Source organism: Caloenas nicobarica, chromosome 5 (assembly GCF_036013445.1).
Source record: "Caloenas nicobarica isolate bCalNic1 chromosome 5, bCalNic1.hap1, whole genome shotgun sequence".
In the NCBI taxonomy this organism is placed as follows: Eukaryota; Metazoa; Chordata; class Aves; order Columbiformes; family Columbidae; genus Caloenas; species Caloenas nicobarica.
Window position 1 is genome coordinate 58,614,944 of NC_088249.1, and position 24,392 is coordinate 58,639,335.

General features: G+C 40.2%; 1 protein-coding gene across 1 annotated transcript in view; it reads left to right on the top strand.

The window, feature by feature from the left end:
- PARVA (parvin alpha) overlaps window positions 1-24,392 on the top strand; it is a 68,835-nt gene that overhangs the window by 507 nt on the left and 43,936 nt on the right. The gene's annotated exons all lie outside the window — the stretch shown is intronic.

Genomic DNA, 24,392 nt, shown 5'->3' on the forward strand with positions numbered 1-24,392 from the left:
GGAGCGCGGGCGGGCGCCGACCGGGAGACACCGCACCCACCCTCGGTGCTACTGCCGCCGCAGCTTGTGACTCCCGCGCCGGGACGGGCTGGGCGCTGAGGCCGAGGCGGCCCCGCCGCACCGCGGGGCGGGAGGCGGTGGCGGGGTTGCGGGGGGAGGAACCGCGGAGCTCGGGCCGGGCGAGCGGTGACCCCCGTGTGGGGGGCAGTGAGGAGTTCGTACCGCGGGACGGGGTCAGGGAGGGGCAGGGCAGGACGGGCTGGGGTGCCCGCAGTGGAGGAGGGGAGCGTTTCCCCGCAGCGGGTGAAGCGCCCTGGCGGGCGGCGGCCTGCGGGCCCGCCAGGCCTGCGGGTCCGAGCTCCGCGCTTGTCCGGGTTGTGGGCGCTGAGCGCCTCGGCCGCGCCTCGCAGCCCGGGGCTATTTGCTTTTTAAATTGTGGTGTAGAAACCCAAAAACTTGATGTTCAAATCCTCTTTGACTCGTAATGTGTTGCTTTATATTGATGTACGGCATGCTTAGTATGCATTGCTCGGAGAGGCTGGTGTGATGCACGCAACTGAGTTAATGTTTATAATTGTGGTTGTTCTTCAGAGTCTTAAGGCTTAACTGGATTGTTCTTGTACTAAGCAAAAAACCCCTTGCCTCACGACAACAGACCTTTGAAGAACACTGAGCATGTACAACAGTCTGGTTCTTTGCCCATACATGTGAATTAACATCCACCCCCTACTGAATTTGCCTATTTAAAATCCCATGAGACAGAGAATTGGAATTTAACCTCACTCACCCATCATTTTCACAGCTGATGTTAATTTGAGTATGATGCAAATAGAGCCAAAGTAGCAGTCTCGCTTTTAAAACAGTTTTCCAAGTAATGTTTATTGCTTACAAATGTGAAGAAGGGTATTATGTTCAGCACACCCTTGTTCCTGATGTATATACCTGGGTATTGAAAACAGGCATAGTATTTCTGAGTGGCACCAGTGCTGTGGACAAGGATAATAAAACTTTGGCAAGTACAGCCTCTCATTCTGTAACTATCACGTCTTTCTGAGGTGCATGGTCTCGCTTTTCAATTAAAACACATGTTGCACGATCATGCTCATGTTATTTGGCTTTTTCTGGTCATTGCAGATGGCCCAGAAGTTGGTGAAACAGTAAAAAATGGCGAACTTTATTAGTTACCCACTTTGTTATTTTATTCTGTTTGGGTATTCATGAATATTAGCAGCATTCATCTAGCAACAATTTTCTGTGACAAGTCTGTATTGTAGATATGGGTAGAGATCTTTAGTGGAGCCTATATTTAGTAGATTTAGTATGTCCAGTATTATTGAACAACGCTATTTTCTTCAGTGACAGATATTGTTAAGTCACAAATCTCCACCAAATCGTTAGAAGCAGCAGCAGTTACTTTCATCCGTAATCTTACAAAAATATGTATTCTGTGATATCATATTTTATTCTTGTTACTTTATGTCTGTATTAAATTTATTGACTAAAACCTGCATCTGCCATTTTGTTCTCTCATCATGCTGATATTTACCTTTTTGAAATTTTGGAACAATGTTGGTGTTGTCCTCATCCTTTGCGTTTCCTAGTTCTCTAAATCAAAATAATGGTGTTGTGGTTTAACCCCAACTGGCAACTATGACCATGCAGCCACCAGTTCAGTCCCTGCCCTCCCAAAGTGGGATGAGGGAAACAATCAAAAGGGAAAGGAGAAACTTGTGGGTTGGGATAAGAACAGTTTAATAGGACAGCAAAGGAAGAGCAAATAATATCAACAATACATAAACAAAATAAGTGTGCAATGCAATTGCTCACCACCTGGTGATCAATACACAGCCTGTCCCTGAGCAGCGACTGCAAACTGTGGTCCTGTACAGCCAATATCAGGAGAATGAAGACCCAGACAGCAGTTCGTGCTTGAATGTGATTGTGCTGAACAGCTGGTCCCGGAAAAGAGAGCAACCTGAACAGCTCATCCTGGAAAAAGTGAGGAGAAAAAGGCAGAACTGGAAAAGGTGGCTCCAGCTATATATGGAACATGACACTAATGGTAGGGAACATCTCATTAGCCTGGATGTCAGTCTGAGTGCTGTCCTGTTGCACTCCCTCTCAGGTTTTATGGGCATGTGCAGCTGGAAAGTTGAAGAAGTCCTTCATCTCCTTGGCAACAGCCAAAACATCAATGAGTCCTCCTTTTCTTTTCATACCAGCTCCAAAACAGGTATATTTGAGGTCTAGCTAGGAACTTGGTATAGGAGGTCAGGTTGCTTCTTCTTTTTTTTCCTGCTTTAATTTACCTATCTAGTAGCAGGATTCCTATAGAGACAGGTCTTGGTCGAAGGAGTGTACATGGTTATTCAACTGTTAGCACACATAATGTATGAGAAATTGTTCAAGTATAAGTCATAGGCATTTGAAAAAAAAGTTTTTTCCACTCGCTATGTTTAGACTTTCAGCTTCTGTAAACTAGAATGAAGTACTCTTAGATGGCAACTTTACTCTTCATATTTTTGTAGACCATCAGCATCTATTCTCTAAAAGAGTTAGGCTGACATAGATATCTACCCCATTTTGTTGTGCATGTTGATCTTGAATCATGTGAGATCTCTAAATATGATGAACTGTTAGTAACTGTTTAGAAATAATGCTGTGGGGTTTTTTCTGTATAGGGTATTCATTTCCCCTTTTACCTACTTAGTCTCGTGCTTTGTGATTTTAATACTCCAGTAGAGTTAAATCCACCTTCTGTATTTCACCTATGTCAGTATTTCTTCATGAGGCAACAATTCTGATTATTCCAATTTATTGTTATCTTGAACATATGGGCAGTAGAACAAGTGTTATTCTTTTAGATGAATATAGACTATGCAGAAGATGCTCCTGTCATTCCAGTCTCGTGATCGGTTGGGTTATAGACCTGGTTAGAACTACAATGGCTTTTTTTTCCAACCTGTGCACCCTCAGGGGCTACCAAGGGGCTGCTGCACACACAGCTCTATTCTGTTCCTCTCTTTGTGTTAAGCCAGATCATGCTCAGGGTGCACACCTGGAATCAACGACTCGGGAACATACCTGAGTATTACAGGGTAGCAGTAAGTCAGGAGAGTCAGAGGGACTTGGTGTGCTTATGATAAATAAGGGGCAACTGAAAATTTCCCTATCTTTTAGTTGGCATAAGTTCTGCTGTTACATGGAGGACAGAAACTTGCTGATTTACTTGGGTATTTTACCGCAAGGGCTAAGAATTTGTGTCTTTAAATAGTGCAAAAATGTTTTAGCTCTTGTAAGGAGTATACTAATCACATCTTAGTACTGTCTGTGTTGTATATGTAGTTAACTGTTGTAGATGATATATGATTATATGTTTTTTGTATTTATGCCATTAACAGGCATTTTGATCATTGTCAAAGTGCTATTTTTATGATAGGCAATGATAGAGCCAGTGTCAAAATGCTCCAACAAATGAAAATCTGTTAGCATCTGAAGTGACATTATGGTAAAGACTAATGCAGATTATTTGTAAAGAGGCTAAAGTCTATATAGTTTTAGATGTAGCAAAAATAGCTTGTAATACAATAAAAATGGATTTTCTGTGGTAACAATAATTGATATGTATAAGTATCTATAAAAATACATAGCAAGACTTTCCTTATGAACTTCAGCGTTCTTGACAATGGTAACTTTCACCCATGTTAGAGATGAGAATATTCTAGGCAAGTGAAATGAATTCTCTAATATCACAGTACAAGTTGTTGCCCAAAACAAAGAGAGTAACCCGAGATACTATTACTTGAGATATCATGAGCAGGGATTGGACATACCTTAAGACATATGTTAATCTGGAAAATACATTGTCGTTAAATATTTCATAAAATGTGAAATTTGGAGCTCAAATTTGCTTATATTGTCATCTGTCACTTAGGGTCTTAGCCTGCTTTTTGTTTATAGTATCTCATCACCATTGGTGTAATTCAAGGGTGAGAACATTGTACTTCAGTCTTTCCTGTGAGAGCACAAGCAGCTGCATGTTTAAGTAGTGTATAAATTCTGTTAAGGTAACAAAGCTATGAATGATTAAATATGTTTGGAATGAATTATAATTAGCTTTTTATCTAATGAGAAAATTGTGAGATAATACTGGAGTATTTGATGACCTGTTTACAACTGAAGTGGCATATACAAAAATTCTTCGTAGTTTATGGTAAGATTTCGTCCTTTTTGTTCCTGAAAATCATTCAAAGACTGAGCCACCCCATATATGATACTGGAGAATTCCAGTCCTTATCTAGCAGGAGTTAAGTTGCATGGTGGAGCTCATTGTATTAGCAAAAACCAACCACAAATAAATTTTTTTGTGAGCTCCTTGTAGTAGTCTGACATGTCTTTATACAAGTGCAAGGAGAGAACAGAATTGCCTCTTTTTTTTTTTTTGGTGTAGGGGTGTGTGTTGTGTTACCTTATGAATTTTTCATGCTGGGTTCAGTAAGGTTGTGTGTGATTGTCTTCCTTGAATTTTCCTGGCCTGGCAATTATGGACACAGAAATTTCACTCCTAATAGCTTACCTTAGTGGAGAATCTTAAAAATTGGCCTCTGACATGCTAATAAATCTGTGACACATTCGGGAATGGAGAGCAAAGTTCAGAATTGCTTAAATTGCGTAGGAGCAGATGGGAAACAGACAGCTTGGACCCATGAATTTGGTAGAGAGCAATTACTGCTCATTGTATGCGCTCAGTCGGTTTTCCAATAGATATGACATCAATTTCAGTAATTTGACTGCTCTTCTGTCTAGTTTATTTGGTGTTGATGGGCAGGGGAAGGAATGAATTTTCTTCTAGCTTCCACTTATAGTATTTCTTCTTTTGTATGTCTTGTTTTGATTTAATTTTGGTATGTGAGGTCACAGTAGGCCCTATTCTCTGTATGCCTAAGGGAAGAGTATGTTAACAGTGTAAAATATTGTACACTCTGCTATTTCTTGATAATAACCTTAAATTTCTTAATCTTTGCTTTGTTGCCATATGCATTTCACAGAATAATATGAAATCAGAACAAATTAAAAATACAAATTAAGAATAAGTGTAGGGTGATAAGAGCTTTTCAGGTGTTTTAAGTAAAATTTTTGGCTTTCTGGAATCCATGACTAAAATGCCTTGCTGTGTGACTCATTGACAAAGAGATCATGCCTTGATCTGGCTGTGGGCATTTTACTATGAAAGAAATGTATTTCTTAGTATACAAGAAGTGTTCTTCTGAATTTTAATTGACATATTTGAATTTTTTTTTTTGCCCCATTTCTGCAACTTCTTTTTTAGTAGAGTAGTGCACTACTGCTGCAAAGGACTATTTTTTCATATCAGTAGACTTTGTTTTGCTTGTCTGTTTCTCATGTGAGAGATTCCAGACTATCTTCAGTGCCTTGCAGACTTTTTCTTTTCTACCGCTCTCACTTGATGCTGAATTTAAAATGCAGACGAAGCTGAAAGAAGAATGGATATATGTCTTGCCGTCCTGTTTCCTAATAGTGGCTCATTTTAACTGTGTGCACCACTTGAGTGCTAATTTCATACTGGTGCTTTGAAGATGGCGTATAGTAGAAAAGGAGATGGCATGGGAAAGGCTTTATTGTCACTCTCATATCAGTACTTTTGAATTTCTATCTTTTACTACAGCATATCACTATATCAACTCTAGGCCTTCTTGCGCCATCAGAATAGCTGAACAGCTGGTTTTGATGTCTGATGTAATGCACTTTATCTCCAACCTTAGTGTGTAGCAACTGAAATGTGCTTATAATCTTTCCCCTATATACTGCATTACGTATTCCTGTGTCCCTGGTGTACTGTCAGACGCGTCATAGACAGCTGCCTAGCTGATGCTGGACAAAACCTAATAGTGCCACCATTTAAATAATTATTGCCTTGAATCAAGTTATTGCCTTGGACTAAGTTCTGTTAAATAGATAAAATACTTCTCTTAAGTGAAAGGAACGTGGAAAGCGAAAAGAAAAATAGAGGAAAGACTCGTTTTGCTTGTTGTCATTTCATTACTATGAGCCTTCTGAGCCCTTCTACAGTGTATCAAAAGAAGAGAAACTACTCAAGAGGAGAACGTTGGGTTTTTATTTCCACCCTTTGAATCCAGATTGTCAGGGGATATCTAGGGAGGCCTCTCAGCTCTGACCATTGAAGGGATTGTTTGGTAGAAAGAAAGGTAATTGCCTCTGAAATGCTTCTGTCAGCACAAGACAGAACACCCGACTGTTGCTCGTCCTGTGATGGCAATAGCCCTCCAGATGCAACTGTTGGGCATATATGTAAATAAATGACAGCTCCGACATGCTTGAAGCTGTTTGTCATCTGTCAAGCCGTGGTTGTGCTGGATTTGTGAGTGTAAAAGAGCAACTGCTGTAGCCTCTGATGGATTTTGGGGTCTGCTCCTCTCTTGCTTTCCTGCCTCTGCCTCCTCTTTCCACAAGGGCTGCTCCCTGCAATAAACAGAAACTAATCAGCACTGATAGCTGTTATCTGTAAGACACTGTTAAGCATCTATTATTGTTTATAAACACATACGTGTGGCTAAATCCAGGGCCAGATTCTGGTATGTTAGGCACTATACTTGCACAAACAGTGCAAAGAGCCCCTGCATGCAGTAATTTGCAACATAAAGCTCTTAACTGTATTTCTTGCAGATTTTTCCGGCTTTTCTCCTCCGGTATTCTGCATTTTAACGTTATTTGTGGCATTTCAGTTTTCTTAGGCCTTGTGATTTCATTGGGAATTTTATCTAATGCATTTTTGCTTTTTTGGTTTCAAGATTTTTTTTTCTTTTTTCTTTTATCTTCTTTTTTCTTTTATCTTCTTTTTTCTTTTATCTTCTTTTTTCTTTTATCTTCTTTTTTCTTTTATCTTCTTTTTTCTCCCTTTTTTCTCTTTGTTTCTTTTTTCTAAGGAGCTTTGGTTCTGTTTGATTCAGAGAAAGATGAAAGTACTACCTGTGAATGCATTTCTGAATCTCAAAAGTCACAGATAATCCCAAACTTATTCAAAAAAGTTGTTGTTTTAACCAAATATTCGTGTAGGGCCCAGTTCAGTTATGCTTGGTCCATGTGTTTCATCTGCAGCAATCAAATGCGTGGGAATGTGTGAGCCCCAGATGCCTGCATTTTTGCCAGACAGTTTATTGAGTCTATAACCAGAGGTATCCTATTATTGTAGAGCTGAGCGTATCAGTGCTTGCTTTATGTGAATGTCTCCTAACATGTGTGAACATATGTGAAGGGGTTCGATCACAGAGGACTGTAAAACATGGGATACAGAAAATGCACTGACAGCGTTGGGATTAGCACAAAATGCAGCACTGCCAACCTCTTCTCTGCCAGAGAGGAGGGAAAGGAGCTGGTGGTGTTGTCTCGCTGGAGGCAGGAGGACCTGAGAATGCCGTAGGGATGTGTAGGGAGAGGACACAGAGCCACTCCTGCCTCTTCCCAGAAGAACACCGCAATTGTTAAGTCCATCCAGTTGCTTTCGAACTAATTAAAGTGACACCGAATTTTTTTTTTTTAATTCTATGCATTATTAAGTTCTGAAATGTATTGCTATAGGATGTTTTGGACAACAAAATACTTTTTAAAGAGGGAAGGGGAGGTCTGGTGGATTCTAGATGAAAAAAAAAATGTCTGCAGTGGCCCACATGCGAATCATGTAGGCCATCACAGGTATTTCAGATGCACAATTCGTTAAATGCCTATCATGAAATCCACAGCTATTAGGAAGCTTATACCAAGGGAGAAAATTCCGTTGATTTGCCTTTCCCTGTTTGTATCATTAAGAATGCATTTTTGCCAGGGGCCAGGACCCCAGACTTTGATCTGCCATTCTGACCCAATACAACCATTAATTCTGTTGTGCTCTGATTATCTGTATGTGAGCATAGAGCCACTGAACTCTGTCCGCACTTGACTTCCAAAAGCAGCCTTAGATTACGTGGACAAGTTAACTGAAGTATGCTGTTTATTGCCTGTGGTTTTCCCATTTGAGCAGTTTCATCGTCTGAGCCTATAGGCTTCATACAGGATAAAACTGAGCATGCATGGAACGGGTTAAAGGAAGGGGCGCAGTGAGGAGGAGCAGAGGAGCAGAGCAAGGGGTCTGGCTGCAGAGAGCAGCTGCTTTCTGAGGTGCTGCTGGGCTGGGAGGAGGGACAAGGGCTGGGGGGCAGCGGGAGGGAGGATGTCTGCCTGTACCTGGGGGGTGGCGGGAGGCAGGATGTCTGCCCCTACGTCTGTGTCCATCCCTTCCTCTCCTCTCTTCAGCAGCAGCTGCTCCCCCTCTCCTTGTGCTGCCTTGGTTGCAGTGGTCACTGCTGAGCTCTTCAGGGTGCTGTGAGCAGACACGGATGAGGGTGCTTGGTGGTTTGGCAGTGCTTGTTGCTACAGCAGCTGTTCCCCATCTGTGGGAAGGGGTGGTCACAAGCTGCCAGCTGGACCATGCTGTCATAGAGACTGACAAGCTTGGGTTGCAGAACTGAATAGTTACGATTGGAAAGGACCCCTGGAGATCATCTGAAGACTCAGGTGTCTGATGGTTCAGGATCTCAGCTGAGGGGAGTTGAACTGGTCTAGTCCACCAAGCTCATACCTGTGACTGGCCGGGTGTGATGACGGTATGGTGACAACATAGTCTGTCAGTTCTTTTCAGTATCTGCAGTAGCTGGATAGATGCATACCAATAATCTAAATGAAAAGTAAAAAATATTTAAGTGGCAAAGTAAAATCAGCTTTAAACAAGTGGTTGAAGAGTCTCCATTACTTCCAAATTACAGGACAGAGCCATGGAAAGAGGCAAAAAAACAGCTAGAGACCAGCTTAGACTGATGTACCCTTCTTTCAATGCTAATTTTTTCTTTACATCTCCAAATTTAAAATATACTAACCCCAATATCAAACTCGTAAAAACATGTTTCCAGTCTTCAATGTGAAGGTGGATATAACCAAGTGAAGCTGTCCCAGAGAGCAAATACGAAGTTCTCATTCTCGTACTCAGTAAAGTGAGTGTGCTGTCCAAAGAATCTGTGATTTTAGAACTCCAGTGTTTCTCTTAACATTTAAGGAATCTGCCCTGAAGGTAAGAGAAGACCAAGAGACCAAGACTGACTGAAAGAAAAGTTCTCACTGGGTTTGATTACTACTTGTGGGGTTCCACATTTTCTGAAACCCCTCAGCTTAAAGGCAGCTTCCTATAAGTACAGATCTGTGCTTCTGCGAATCTCCTTGGACAGAATCTCTGGGATATATCATACTTTTTCTTATCTCTCTTTAATGCCTCCACAACCATTAAACGATTCCCTCTCTGCAGACCAGGTGGTTTAATACTGGGGTCTCTGCCGTTCTCACTGAGATTGGGATATGGACAGTCCAATTATTTTGTTACTTCACTGCATCTGATATCAAGTGATTCCTATTAACTAAATCCACAGAGTTCTTCAGTCTTTTTCAGCAAAATGCTGATGTTGCTGAATATGAAATCAGCGGTTTTACGGGCACAGTTCTTTGTGAAGTGAAACTTTAGAAAAGCAGTAGTTGAGGTGTACCTAAAATAATGTTGCTTTTGCATCACCTGCTTCTGTCCTCTTCCTCCCCACACCAGTTCCTATTAAAACATACGGTGCTGTTGACTTGTATTCCTAATGCTAGACTATTTTCTTTGTTAAGCTGCAGCCAAAACCAAGAAGAGATGACCCTTGAAAGGACAGTTGACACTGCCCTGGGTGCAGTCAGTGCTGTGCTGGCAGCATTGTGATGCCATTTTGCGTGAGAGAAGATGAACTGGAAGGCAGGACACTTTGCAGTGCTTCACATCTTCATTTGCGACTGTTCCAAACACAAGGCTGGGGTGGGGCTGAAGGCTCAGCTTGCTTTCTGTGTATTCCTTGTGCAGCTCATAGTAGTTCCTGTGCTTCTGTGAGTATGTAGCTGTACTCGGAGCACTGGTAGCAAGGCACTCAGAATTTTGCTCTTTATACGTATCATCATACATATTCTGTTTGGTGTGCTAATACTTATTAATAAATAACATTACTTGGATCGAATACCCGTGTCGCTCTTGGGACTAGGTGTGGGAGTGTTGAGTGCATCAGTGAGTTAATTCACTTTGGTGACCAGACTGAAATACAAAGAAAAGATGTCTTGAACCAAAAGCAAAATCAGATCAGCAGCCTTATGTGAATCTGTAGCCAACCATGGAACTACTCCTTGACAACCTGTGGTCAGACCAGAGAAAACCAAGGGCCAGAAAAAAAAAAGAAAAACAGGGATGTGACTGGTCAAGAGTGAGTTGTATTGGCAGAGCTGTTTTAGGAAGATTAGCCACTATCTCTTCACCCAAATCCTGCACCTGACTGTGCCACTGTTCAACCAAGTGATGATCTTACTTAAAATATTGAAGAATTGCAGTGTTAAATAACAAGGCTCTACAGTCTCCCAAATGTTCTGCTTTCTTTTTAGTTTTGTAGTATTCTCTGTGAAATAATTGCATGTGGTGCTATGAAACATTCTTATTGTGTGTATTTAACACAAAATTAAAGAGAGCACGTTGGTCATGAGTTAGCAGTACTGCTTTTTTTTTATTCTTTGTACTTCTCTTCCTGACTTCTTATTGATCTTTGTGTTAAGCACCACATAGTGTACCATAGTAGACAATATCTTACTCATCTTGTTTTTCTTAGATAATTATTTTTGCAAAAGAAAACACCTGGAATATATATTTCTGTGAGCCATTCTTGGTAGTTGTAGTCATGGTTAAGTCCTTCTGGCTTCTGCGATTTCTACTTAGCATAGAGTGGATTCTGTTCTTTTCCTGTGGGGTGATAAAGCAGCCTATGACACTGAGCCACTGGTGTGTGAGATTAACCCTTATTCATAGTGAAACCTACGAAATTCCACTTGGAAAAAGGGACTTTAGTCAGGGTGATAGGAGAGGGGATGCAACAATTGTCAGTGGTCACTGCTACCCTTCAGAAGTTGTGAGCAGATACTGAAGGGCGTGGTAGAGTGAGGAGCAGCTCTTCATCTCCACACCAGTAGGGATTTCTCAGACACGAAAATACAATCTCATACTGCAAAAGCTTTGAAAGCATCAAAAATCTTAAGTGTAGTCTAAACATTATAATTTCCTGAATGTTTCTTTGGTATAGGGTTGATAATTTTTTTTAGTGGAATGTGTGTTCACAGAAGAAAAAGTCATCACCACATCTTTGGTATTTGTACTGAAGTCTCATACAGTACTTGAACCTCTTTTGCTTGCCTTTGTGTGCAGTAAGACAACTTTTAAGTGCTCTAATTAGCACTGGCCTCTTTGCTTCAGTGGCTGCAGCAGTGCACAAGCAAACAATTTGAGTGAAGTTAACCATGCTAGAACCCGAATAAAGAAAGAGAGTTGTGATTTTTTTTTAAATACATGTTTTTCTGCACGATCCTTTGGAGATATCAGTTTTTTCCATTAGCCATATTTCTTTGGTCGTTTTCATATAGTGCTTTCCTGAGTTCATGTTGAGTAAAAATAGATAAAGCTCCCTGTTATCAGTGATGTTCTATAGGTAGACTTCAACACAGCCCTTTACAGATATTGTGCAGGCAATGACTGCTGGTTTCTTTTATGTTAGGACTTAATAGTGCAAGTCTGCATTTACTGCAGAAGGAAAATGTAAGTTTCTTCGCATGGCCTGGCCATGGGCTTTCTGGCCCCAGCTTCTAAGACGTGCACAGTGTTGTGTCAGTGCTGTACTGCCAGTTGTGCCTGCACTTCTTTGGTGATGATTGTTTCCCTGGAATTACAAAGACCTGGGTGTTAAGCAGTCCTAGGGCTATGGTGGGCCACCTTCCTGGCTCAGCAAACGGGCAGGCGTCATACTTTGCAAACAGATGGACGGGGTACAGGCAGCCTAGAGAGCACGTGTGCAGCAAGGATGTTAAGGTCAGAATTTCCCAGGCAAGAATGTCTGAATTGCTGTGCCCTACTTATCCAACTGTGAGCTGGATTAATGAAAGGGAGAGTTTAGACAGAGCAGTACTTTGGGTACATTTAGTGGGAGAAGAGAGAGATGTTTTCTTTTGTATCTGTACAGGTGGTCCTTTTGAAGGAAGCCAAAATAAGCTTCCTCACCTGGGTAACGGCCTGAATAGGTTGGCAGGGTGTGAATCCATTTTCAATGTGTGTAAAGAAAAGATAGCAGTTTGCCGGTGTACAGCCTTTCATTTATTTTTTCTTTACAAGTTTCTTCTTCAGCCATCGAGTTAGGCTGAGGCCTAATAATTTTTTTTTTCTTTTAACCGTAGGCAGTTCTAAAGCAGCAAACTATTAATAGTGAAATATTGGTTTAGAAGAACTCTAATGCACAGGGGATTCTAGAGCAAACGAGGCAATGCTGTCAATGGTTCAGATTGTTCTTAATTACAATAATGGCATTATAGGAGCTGCAGTTGCTGTCGGGCACAAAAGAAGATAATGATAATGTCAGAGTGCTCAGAGTAAATGCAGGATAATGTATTGCAGTACTGGATTCAAAAGATGATATGCCTAACTTGTCGTCAGAGTGCATGAAGAAGAAGAATGGTAAAAGGCCAGAACAGTTTTTGTTGTAACTATATAGTTCAGGGTTTGTGGGTTTGTGGGGTTTTTTTTGTGCCCTATGCTTTCAGGTTTAAGCAGAAATGTCAGGTCTCATGTGTTTCAATGACATGTATGGATTTTACTAGAAGAAGTGATCACATCTGTCCTCCTCACTTGGAATAAAGAAAATCACCCTCGCTTTGAGAAGGAAAGATGTATTGGCTCAGTACGCTCATACCCTCAACACATTTGGTATTGGTCGTGTTACAATAAAAGAACATGAATACAGTAGATTTGCCCCTGGGTCAGAATTTGCCCCAGTAGCCTCTGGAAATATGTTCAGATCTATTTGATGCATGTGATCCATATTTTGTAATGAGACAAAAAAAATTTAAGTCTGAGGTTTGGGGATGTTTCAAAGCTGGATTTGAATTTTATGGCTAGAGGCCAAATCTGAACTGTAGCACTTGTAAACATTTTAAGGTCGTATGCTGTGCACTCAAATTCATTACTGTAGAGGAAGAGACTTTACTGTTTTACTGCAAAATAAAACCTGCAGCAAAGCAGCTCATGGTCTTGGATTCTGGTCACTGCTTAGTTATAATTCTCAATTGTAGGTAAGAAGAGATAATAAACTGGAAAATAGTGGTAGTATTCCTCATTATACTACAAGTGTTCAAAGTGACTTAAGTGTTTTGCATACTTCCTAAAAACTCACTGCAGTGGTGGATTGGAAAAAATTATCAGCATCCACTTCATTTGCATCTTTATTATTTTGCTCATGTTTAACTGACTTGAAACAGTCACAAATGAAATAATTTATATAGACCCCAAATAAATATTTTTTTAGGCGTTGTTGTCTCATGCCCAGAATGCCAATATGCTTTAGAAATAATTTTTTTCCTGAGCAGCCAGCAGGGTGCAGGTGCTGTGCAGGGCACAAGGTGGCTCCAGTTGCCGGGGAAAGCTGGTGTGAGTCAGTGCCAGGAGCTGGGGCACAGGGATGGCCCACAAGTGTGTCAGGATGGAGCGCAGCATTTCGCTGTGCTGCAGCTCTGGTGTTTTGAATGCGAACTGAACCGTAATGGGTCTTTGGGAGAAAACTGTGTCTAGTCTTAGTGTAGACCTAGTAAATTTACATTGCATTTTGCGCCCCATATTTCATTTTTGAACGAGTTACCCCGGTGGATTTTATCTGACATTCTGAGCTAAGTTGCTTTTGTCTGAGTAGAAGGTAACAGCTGTTTGTGCAGAACACCATTCAGCTATGGAGAAAACAGAGTTGATGTGTACAGTAAGAGCAGAAATGTAAAGTAAGCTAGGGAGAGGATAAAACAGAGATTCAAAGGTTCATGAGAAAGGTTATCAAGGAGGTCATTAAAATTTAATGGGTACAGGAAAGAACAAAATAAGTAGATAAAATCCCACATTTATAACCGAACTTAATAAAAAATGCTTTATGTCTGTTGTTGGTCTTGCACTCTGTAACAACAGCATTTTTGTTTTCAGAGTCTCTTGGAAGTTAATTACTTGTCCATTTCTATTTCCAACATAATAATAGCTGCTAGTAGTCTGCCCTTACACAGAACATCTTCACCCGAGAATTTTTGAGAGAGGATAGAAATGGAAAAATATTTGTTCTACCTGTACCATCTGCCTGGGGCAACTAAGGCAGAAAAAGGTGAATTGAGTCCATTTACTTATGTAAACTTCTGCAGGATAAGAAGTGGAAATATGCAGTGGTCTCTTAATGTCAGTGTTTAGTCTTGCTTCATTAGATAGTGCTTTGTGCCGTTCACAGTTCTGGTTTTTTGTTTGTTTGGGGGTTTGGTTTTTGTTTGTTTGTTGTTTGTTTCTTTGTTTTTAACTGTGTTGTATGTCTTGATATGGTTTTGATTTTTATATGAAACTGAACTTTGTGTGTGTGTGTTTTGTTTTGTTTTTTTTAACAACAACTCGTCTAGTGTTTAGTTTTTTTGTTTGTGTGAACTAGGGAAAAGTTTTCTGGATTTTGCATTTTAAAATTTGCCTTACATACTGTTGCAGCAGGCATTATATTAGATAAATATATGAAGAAATAGCATTTCTTAATGTGATCTTTGCCTCTATCCCGAAGGAGGAGGATTTGTTTCAGAGGTTTAAGCTGTGTTACTTCATAACAGTCTTTTTCAAAGTAATGTCAGGTGTTAAAACAAATTCATAAATCTAACTTTGCCACATTATTTATTTTTAAAATCTTGAAGCTTATAGTTTTCCTCTCTAACATCTAATGTTACATACAGCAAAACAGATTAGGTGCAAGACCTATGTAGAGTTAATATTAAAAACAAAAATAGTGCAAAGCACCGTTTTGACTTAGTAGACTATCTGTATTTTCAGTTTTACACAGGCATTTTATCAAAAGTTAACAGTGGGTATGATTACAATTAGTAACTCCCCATATTAGATCTCATTCCTTTGTTCTTCATTCACACAGAACGCCCATTAAGGTCAAAGAAAGTTTTGACTGAATAAGGAATACAACAACTGGTTCTAGTTTTAGTACATATAGGGTCAGATTGTGGGTCACGGCCAGCTTAAAAGTTACAGCTCCAGTGATTCCAGATCTTGTGCATAATAGGCAGATCCTTCACACTGTTATGATGGTACTTTATTAAAATGTCAAATACTGAAGAAAAAAACCTGACAATTTTATGGCTTCTCGGAATCTTATTAGCATGTCTTAATGTTTTCTGTTTCTGAGCTGAAATTATGCAAATATGTCTTCAAAAACATTTCCTTGTTTTCATGAGAGAGTGAAGAAAATAGAAGCAATCAAAAATTGGAATTAAATACTCAAATAGTTTGGCCAATTAATAAATCTGCAGTTGCAGAATAGAAGGTCTGTGGGCTGGAGCTGGCTCTTAACTTAATGTTAACTTACATTTAATTAGCCAGACCAGATGGAAGCTGGCTAAGCTTTGCATGAAGGCTTGTGGGAAAAAGACATAATCTTCCATTTTGTCAAAGGAACTAATACCACAGATTAAAGGTCGGTGTTCTTTTCAGAATTTAAAGAGTGGTTGCTAGTGGCTGACGGCAAGAAACAGCGAGAGCACTAACGAATTAGCTTAACCCCTAGATGACTAGTATACCAGCTTCTTTTGATTCTCCTGTTTAAACCACTGGTCTCCACTTTCAGTAATAAATCCCAGTGAGATAAGAATGTGTGTAAATTTTATTCTTTTGTCAGGAAAGTAGAGTTGTATTTAGGCAGCTAGCATGGATAGAGAGGTGAAGCACTGGGAAAGGTTTTCTTACTCAACCGAGTAAAAATTCACGCTGTTCAGATGCTAAGCGCTTGGGATCAGTCTGACAAACCACTTAATTCCTCGCTTAACAATAAGCATGCAAGTAGACAAGTCAAGTAGACAAGTCAAGAAACCATTCGTGTGGTGAAAGAGGTGCACACATGGATCAAATCAGAGCACGCAAAGCTTAAGGACTAAGTCAGGCACATGCTATGTGAAGGCTTGAAAATGTAGCAGAAAGAGTGAAGCAGATTCTGCCAGACTGAACCTGAAGCATAGCTGCAAGAAATAGCACATTTTAAAAAAAGGGGGAAATTAGCGTCCATAAAAAAAAAAAAGGAGGGGGTTAGGTTGATGCTAATAATTTGAGCATGTAACCAGTCTTTGGGGATACTTGCTAGTAGTTTCAGCAAGGTAGGAGAGAGTTCTTTTTGGAGTGAAGAATAATAACTTACATACCAAGAAAATCAGGCAGTGTTGCCATGAAACATCAAAAGCCACATTGCTTATGCAGAAAGTAAGGTAACCCTCTGCAGTAGGTAATAACTGTTATAACTTTCTCCGCATATCTTATTTATAGTGGAAATAATTGTGCAAAGTCTAGCTTGGGAAAGGAGGCTGGGAAATGAACACCTGCTTTCTGAATCAGGTTTACGTTTGTGTCCAGCAATAGGAAATAAGATATTAGACATTTGGACAGCTGAGATGCAGGCACCTGTAGAGCTGGTAGGTATCACTGGACACCCAAATACTTACTGGCCTAGGTGCCCAAATAGCTGCTTAAGTTCCCTGAATGTCTAATCCCTTGTTAGTCTAACAAAAGGTATTTTTAAACACTTATAACCAAGCCTTTCAAAATATTATGGAGCTTCTGTTTTTTAAAACATTTTGGCTACTAGACCATCTTTCCTAGGTTGTTGCATCTAAACTTTCACATAGTGGCTAAGATCTACTGCTATTTGATGGTTATATCACTTAAGTAAAATTATTTGGATGAGATTGGGTCAGTTCCTACAAAGAGCATCCTCAATAATCTGTGCAAGCTGACAGTCCCAGGAGGAAGGGCTGAGGAACTGAATGAATATGCAAACTCTGCAACCTGTTTATGATTGACTTTGTAGATCGAGATTCAATATGCTGAGGCGAGGAGATCCGTGCTGCTGTTTACTGTAGCATTCTTAGAGCTGGATAAACACAAGACTCCAACCCCACACTCTGCAAGGTGCACAAATTAAAACCCTTAATTTTAGAGGGGAAAGCTTTTCTACTGTATCAGCTGAACTGGAGCACATCTGGATTTGGAATCCTACCAAATACTTTAAAAGCTGTATTCACATGTGTGTATGTTGATGCTTTTGTCTCTTTTCTCATTTTTAAATAATGATATCCTGGGGATGGAAGAAGAATTTTACTAGTCACCATTTACTAGACCACATTTATCTACAGTTACCAAATGGTGGCATAGGAGATACCACAGTTATTTTCCATTTTGAGTTACTAACATATTTCTGATACCACTTTGTGACAAAATATTTGAAGGGAATGGTAAAGTTAAAAACAATTGTAGTTGCAAATGATGGAATTAGCATTCACTTATCAAATGGCTCATTCCAGCCGTTTTAAACCCAGTCAAGTGTAGGAGTAGGTAGTGCATTTCTGGGAGAAGAATAGGTAGGTTGAAAATATTTTTCCTTGTCTGATTAAAATTTAACACTACAGCTAAACCCAGCTTCTGTTCTTTGGTAAATTCCCACTGTCTCATATGGGGGTATAGTATAGCCCAGTAGGATTTGTCCCAACAAGTACATTTGAAGAGAAAATTTAGGAACAGTGTAATTCATTTAGCTTTGATAAGGGTGTCGGACATCTCCAGGTGGGGATCACGTTCAGTTTTGTAAGGGCATGAGTACAAATTTCATTAAACTCTGTTACAAAAACCACTGTTGAAATCAGAAGAGTTTGGGAGCTGCGCTTTTCATGGAAGTACTGTGCAGTATGAAACTTGCCAAAAACTAATGGATGGTTTGCAGGAAATTGGAAGTTAAAGTGCATGAGTCAGTCTACTTCAAGGCGGAACAGTTTCCACAGAACTTAAATAATGAATGCCAAGACCTAGAGACAGTAAAATCAGCTGCAGCAGTTTTCTTCGGCTGTTTCATCCAGGCATTGTAGAGGATCCTATGTTTAGCAGAGTCTTCCTTGTCTTTTAGTTCATGAGGCTTTAAAAGTGTTAGTATACGTTGCTGTTACTGTCATTGAAACCTTTGCAGAAGAAGTGGCAACCCAAGTGTTTTTATTTTTGCTTCAAAGCAGTTACTACAGAGTATGGGCTAGAATGTGCAGCTTTAGGGGTTTCATTTGCAAAAAACAACCACCCACTGTTGTAGCGTCAGTCTCCAGAAAAGAAGAGGATCATTCATTTATTCAGAAGTTATTTATGTTAGCTTCACACTTTTTTCTCAGAGTACACAGGTCATTTACTTCCTGCTGTGTACAAGGATTTTGCTATACTTATTGAAATATATCAAACATCAGATAAAAGACAAAATAGTTGTTAATAGTTTTGATTTGTAACAGATCCTATGCCCAGAGCATATTTGCGCAATGCCACTTTTTACCACAGTACTAAAGGAATCTAACTGTTTGTAGGAATTCAAGAAAAGAATGAGGTGTTCCTGTATATGCACATGGCTTAGATTTCCTTAACGTGAGTTATTTACTTGATGTCTGTGTGTGTAAAGAGTGGTTGAGGGCATGCATGGCCTGGGGGATTCTTTTCTCAATTCTTTGCTCTTGCAGTGGGAGTCCTGTTCTCCAATTTATGTCAATAATTGAACCTTCCAAGCATTTCTGAGTTGGAGAATCACTGTGTGTACCAGAGCCTTGGGACATTGGGTTCGTACACGCAGTGTGATAGGAGGTACATGATGTGTCTCCATCCATTCACAATTGCTAATGACAGTGTGACTGCTGAGCTACAGAGATCACCTGTTCCTGGAGTCACAAAATTACTGAATGGCTGAGGTTGGAAGTGACCTCTGGAGGTCATTTGGTCCGACCCTCCTGCACAACTATGGCCACCTAGAGCCAGCATGTCCAGGTGATTTTTGAATATATCCAAGGATGAAGACTCTGCAGCCTCTCTGGGCAATCTATAACAGCGCTTGGTCACCCTCACAGTAAAAATGTTTTTCCTGATGTTCAGACAGAATCTCCTGTGTTTTGATTTGTGTCTGTTTCCTCTGGTCCTGTCAGTGGGCACCACTGAACAGAGTATAGCTCTGCCTTTGTTACAGCCTCCCTCCAGATAGTTGTGCACATTGATGAGATCCCCTGAGCCTTCTCGAGCCTAAACAGTCTGAGCTCTTTCAGTCTCTTCTCATGAGAGTTGCCCCAGCCCATTAATCATCTTTGTGGCCCTTCACTGGACTCTCTCCAGTAGCTCCACGTGTCTCTTGCGCAGGAGAGTCCAGAACAGGGCACAGCACTCCAGGTGTCAAATGTGCACGAGCAAAGCTCTCCCCTGTGCCTCCACCATGCTTTTCTACCATGCGGCTTTTCAACTATGGCTTGGCCAAGAGTGTGGGCATGAGGTTTTAAGAAGATTTGAGTATGTTGCCATACGAAATGCATATGAAGTTGGCCAAATGTTTCTTGATGAGATTTAGTCCGAGTAAGCTTAACATTATTTAGAAGAGCGATTAACCACTTTTTCAAATACAGAATAGTCCTGGATCAGGAGGAAATAATTTTGGTTTTTTTTCTTTCTTTTTTTCTTCAGTTAGATGCAAACATGATGGAGGTTTTCAAAGCCAACTAGAGAATTTTGCTGTGCCGATTCAATATAACGTTCTGTTGCCAAGTCTACTCTTCGGCTCTGAAAATCCCAACTCGAAATGCACCCACCTAGAGCACGCCTCTTAAATAATGGCTACAAACTCATCTGTATTCATTTACATGCATGGACCAGGATGTAATTTCTATTCCCTTTGACCCCAAAACATATTTCCTCTGAGTGTCTCACTGGAGAAGACCATCTAAGGGCTCCAGAGAAATCTTACCTTTTCAGCTCTTGAAAGAAAAGCTGAATTACACCAGTGGATATAATCATCTGGCACTTTTCTAATATTCGTAATCTAAATAGGAATGTTAGATTTTGATTTATTTTGTTAATTTAATATTTCACTTAAGAAGCATTTTTTATAAGTGGCAACTCTCTCTCTTTTAACTGCTAGTTAACACAAAAACAGGCAAGCAGTGGCCTGACCAGCTCAGCACTTACCGGCCAGAGAGGAACAGGTGTAGATGAGTATGAGACATATGATGACTTTCCAGAATGCTCTACCAGCTTCCAACAATTTGTCATTGGCAACTCTTTTTATATACGTTTACTAAACATTTCTCCAAATATTTTCTTGGGTGAATTTTCCTGTTTGGCCTCTGACCATGTGAAGTTTTTGGTACCTTCAGTGTGCTACATAAGGAGTTTCTCAGTTTTACCATGAGCTTTCCGAACACCCATCCATTAATGTTGATTGTAAGTTCTGGAATATTGGTTTTTGACTGTGCATTCCCTCTTCACCTTCTCGGCTGAATGATCATGTGGTCCTGAGTGTGCGTGGTTTCATGTGCACAGCTGGATTTTAGAAAGTTCCAGCATTAATGCTGCATCTTCATGAGTCTTACAACCGGACTGAAAGATGGAACCTCACTCCGATCATAAGCACTGGGGCATCACCTCCCTTGAGCCAGTTCAAGTGTTTGTGTGGCTGTGAAATTAATGGGATTGGGTACTGACACAGGATGAAACTACCCTTTTTTAGTTGACTGGTTGGTTAGATTTAATCTGAGGCTCTTTCCTGATGTAGTTCATCATAAGGCCATTTGAATGCTTGGGCAAGAGATGGTGATCAAGTGGGAGTGAGAATGAGCAACAAGTTTGGGAACAAGGTGCAATGACCCCTTGCAAAAGCAGTGGCTATGGCACAGGTTCCTTTGTTAGGTCTGGATATTTAATTTTTGTGTGCCTCAGTTTCCTGATATGTGAAAGGGAACAGTGACAAGGATTCAATTTGAAAGACCGTTTGAGCTTTCTAAATGAAAAATGTTAAGGGTTATTAAGTGTGAATGTGGTGCAAGGCTTAGCAGACAGGTGTGGCTTAAAGAAATGGTTTGAAATCTAGTAATTTAGTTGTAGGTTTAATTGAAAGTTGTAATCCCAGCAATTGGTGCCAATGTCTTCTAGGATTTAAATCTAACGCACTGAAGCGTGTAATTTAAGGCTTTGTGGAACAGTGTTAGCGCATATATACTTATCACTCAGCACGTGTTAGTATTATTCCTGTGGAATGCTCTTAATTAAAATCCAGTAGTTGCTTTCAGTGCATTTGATGCTCTACTATCATGACCACTCAGTCAAGTTAGCAGAAAAAATAAATTTAAAATAAGAATGATTTTTCTCAGAGGTACAATGTAATTGGCAGATGCTTTATCATTCTCGTACAGGAGGTTTTGGCAAAAGACTCCTTGTTGATCAAATGATTTTTGTTTTCCTATCCAAATCCTGATATTAGCCTTAGTATGAAGGAAGGGACTTCAAGTCGATACACCAGAAGATGGGACACTTTTGCAGCAAAATAGCCACTAGGGTATGTCTAGTTGACACGTTGTACTCTAGTAACTCATACTTAAAAGCTAGGTTTGTTTTGGAAAAGTTACACCCAGAAAATCTTATGGTAAATTGGAAACTTTTTTTTTTTTTTTTTGGAAGTAGGGGAACACACACCAAAATAGGTGTTTTGCAATATATTGTTGCTTCTTTCTGAAATTTGATGTTGGTTTTTGGGTTTTTTTGGCTGCTGTATTGTTGGTGCTGAGTAGATAGGGTTAATTGTTTCAGTGTGAGCAACCGAAGTTTTAAATATGAATTCTAACTTTTTGACCCCATTAATCATAAAACTGCCTGACCTAGCGTGCTGACTGAAACACTACTTTTTTTTTTTTTTTATTGATGAGTCATGAGCATATATAAGATGCAATTTCTTTAAAAATCATAAAAAAGCTCTGCTTGCATCTTAACAAGACTTTGTAAGCTAAGAATTTAGTATATGTATGTCAGTATATATTGCAGTGGGCTTATGATATAATAGGTTCAATGAAAATTAGATCCAAATTAGAGTAGACTTTGAAAAGGGTTTTGGGCACACGTTACAGGGAGTGGCTGGAAGAACTTACTGTAGGGGAAGGTTCAGTCATGTGTGCGTTCTACCTAGAAACCAGATAGGGTGATGTTTCTGGTTAAAGCAAGATGCGGAATTTAAAGCAAGCAAGCAACCAATGAATATGAAAATTAATTTTTGTGTTTACCCAAAAAGAAAAACTCCAGCTACGCTCTAATTAATTTTCTTTGCTTCGCCTTCCAAAAATATTTTTAGAAATTAAATAAAAAGCATTAAAGTATTTCAACTAACCAGTTGGTTGATGGTGGTGGTTTTGTTTTGTTTTATTGGTGTGTTTTTGTTGTTGTTTTTGTGTGTTTTTTGTTTTATAATGCCATGAAAAGTTCTTTGGAGGGAAAAAACCCCAACTCTTGAGGACCAAAGCTGTGCCCTCCGTTACAGCCGGCACTGGCAGGGCTGCAGGGCTGTTTAACCCGCTCCGTGCAGTGACGACAGAGTTAGAGCTGAGAGAAAACTGAACACAGACCGATGACAAGATTTAATTCTATCTTGTTCAGTTCAAAACCGAGTGTGTTTTGAAGTCCACAGGCTATTAAAAGTATGAGAATATTTAACTCCTGGATGTCTGTGGAGCTGTTTTGCTCCCAGGCACGGGCCATGCTGCTGGTTGGTATTTCAGAGCACTTCAGAGAGCTGAAGTGCACCCAGGCAGTGCCCTCCTTGGGCTGGGGTGCATTCCCCCGCGTGTGGGTGGGGAAACTGAGGCGCAGAGCCGTGCCCTGCGCTGGGGCACAGAGTACAGCCAGCTCCGCTGCTTCCTCTGCACCTCCTGGATCACGCTGTTTTCTCCCCACTGCCTCACCCTCTTTCAGGTTATTTTGTTCCTGCATTGCTTTAACATTTTTCTCCTAGAGACCAGCCACTTGTTCATTTATCTAACAGATAAGAAATTGTGTGTACAATTAACAAAAGCCTTCTTTGGTTGCGTTCACCCTTTCCCCTCCGCCCCTTTTTTTCTTCTAATTCCTGGTGACCCTACTTTGACTTCTATTAACTTGTAAGAAGTGGCAGGATCAGGCCATTAAGTTGAAGTGAATTATGAAATACTTAACCCTCTTGTCTCCCCTGTGAAATGCCAACCCCACACATACCAGTTATGCACAGAGGCTTCTTGGGGATAATTTTAGAGGGCTTTTTTGTAGAAAAATGTGACGTCTGAGTGTTTGTCTCTAGCCTGGATTGCCGCATGTGTAAGATACAAGAGGAATAAAACCAGAAAACTAATTTCCTCGCACTCTGAATCCCTTGTGTCTCCAGGAGCTCTAGTTTTACCACTTTAAAAATGAATTTTGGATAAAAAAATACACTGCAGGGTTCCACACTTTATTCAAGGAGTTAAAAGTCTGGAGCTGTGCTTGATGAGCCAGATGGTCTTTAACAGTAACATTGTTCATATTGTTTAGATTATCCTGTTGCAAGTACAGTGCCTCGTTTACCTTTTATGGAAGAAAGTGTGGAAAATTGACCACAGATGTAAGTAACCAAGAATGATGGCTGAGGCAATTCTTACCAGGCCTCCCTCTCTAACACGCCTGATCCTGCAGATAAAAATAAATAGAGAAATGTGAGGCAGCATGAGAAATATCTAGTGTTACCTATTTAAGTGTTTAATTTGAGCTCTGTGAGCTACTAAAATCTTTATTTTCTTAGACTGAAATTTCTTCATATTGAACTGGTTTCAGTCTCTCAGTGTAGGCAGCCTGAATGTAGATTTTTATCCAGGTACTAAATAGCACATCATTATATATTTTTTCCATCCCGGTTGAAAAAAAGGGGGGTGGGAAGAAGCCAACTACGCTGACCTCAAACACAGTTTATGGTCCAAAAGTCTTCCTGAGAAGATTGGTACCCATTTTGTGCTGTAACGAGAGAGCACAAACTCCCCATTAATATTGATTTCATTCGTATCAGAAGCAAAGGCTATGCCAAAGTAATTAGAGGCAGCTCATTGTTACTCCTAATAATGGACTGCTGAGTTTGTCAAGCATCTTGCAAGACAGTTCCAGATGGAAATAAACTTTTTTTAGACAGGTATCTCCTTTGTGCAGTATCTGGAATTGGAAGGCTTGGTGCTTAGAACAAAGAGAAAATGCTACAAATGAAAGCAGTAATGCCCTGTTTTATAAAGTCCTTTTGTCTCCTATCACTTTTCTTTCTCTCCCTCATTTCCTTCCTCTTACCAGGAGCTGCTGTCAAACTGCATTTACTTACGGCAAGTGGTTCCCTTCAGAGCCCTTAAGC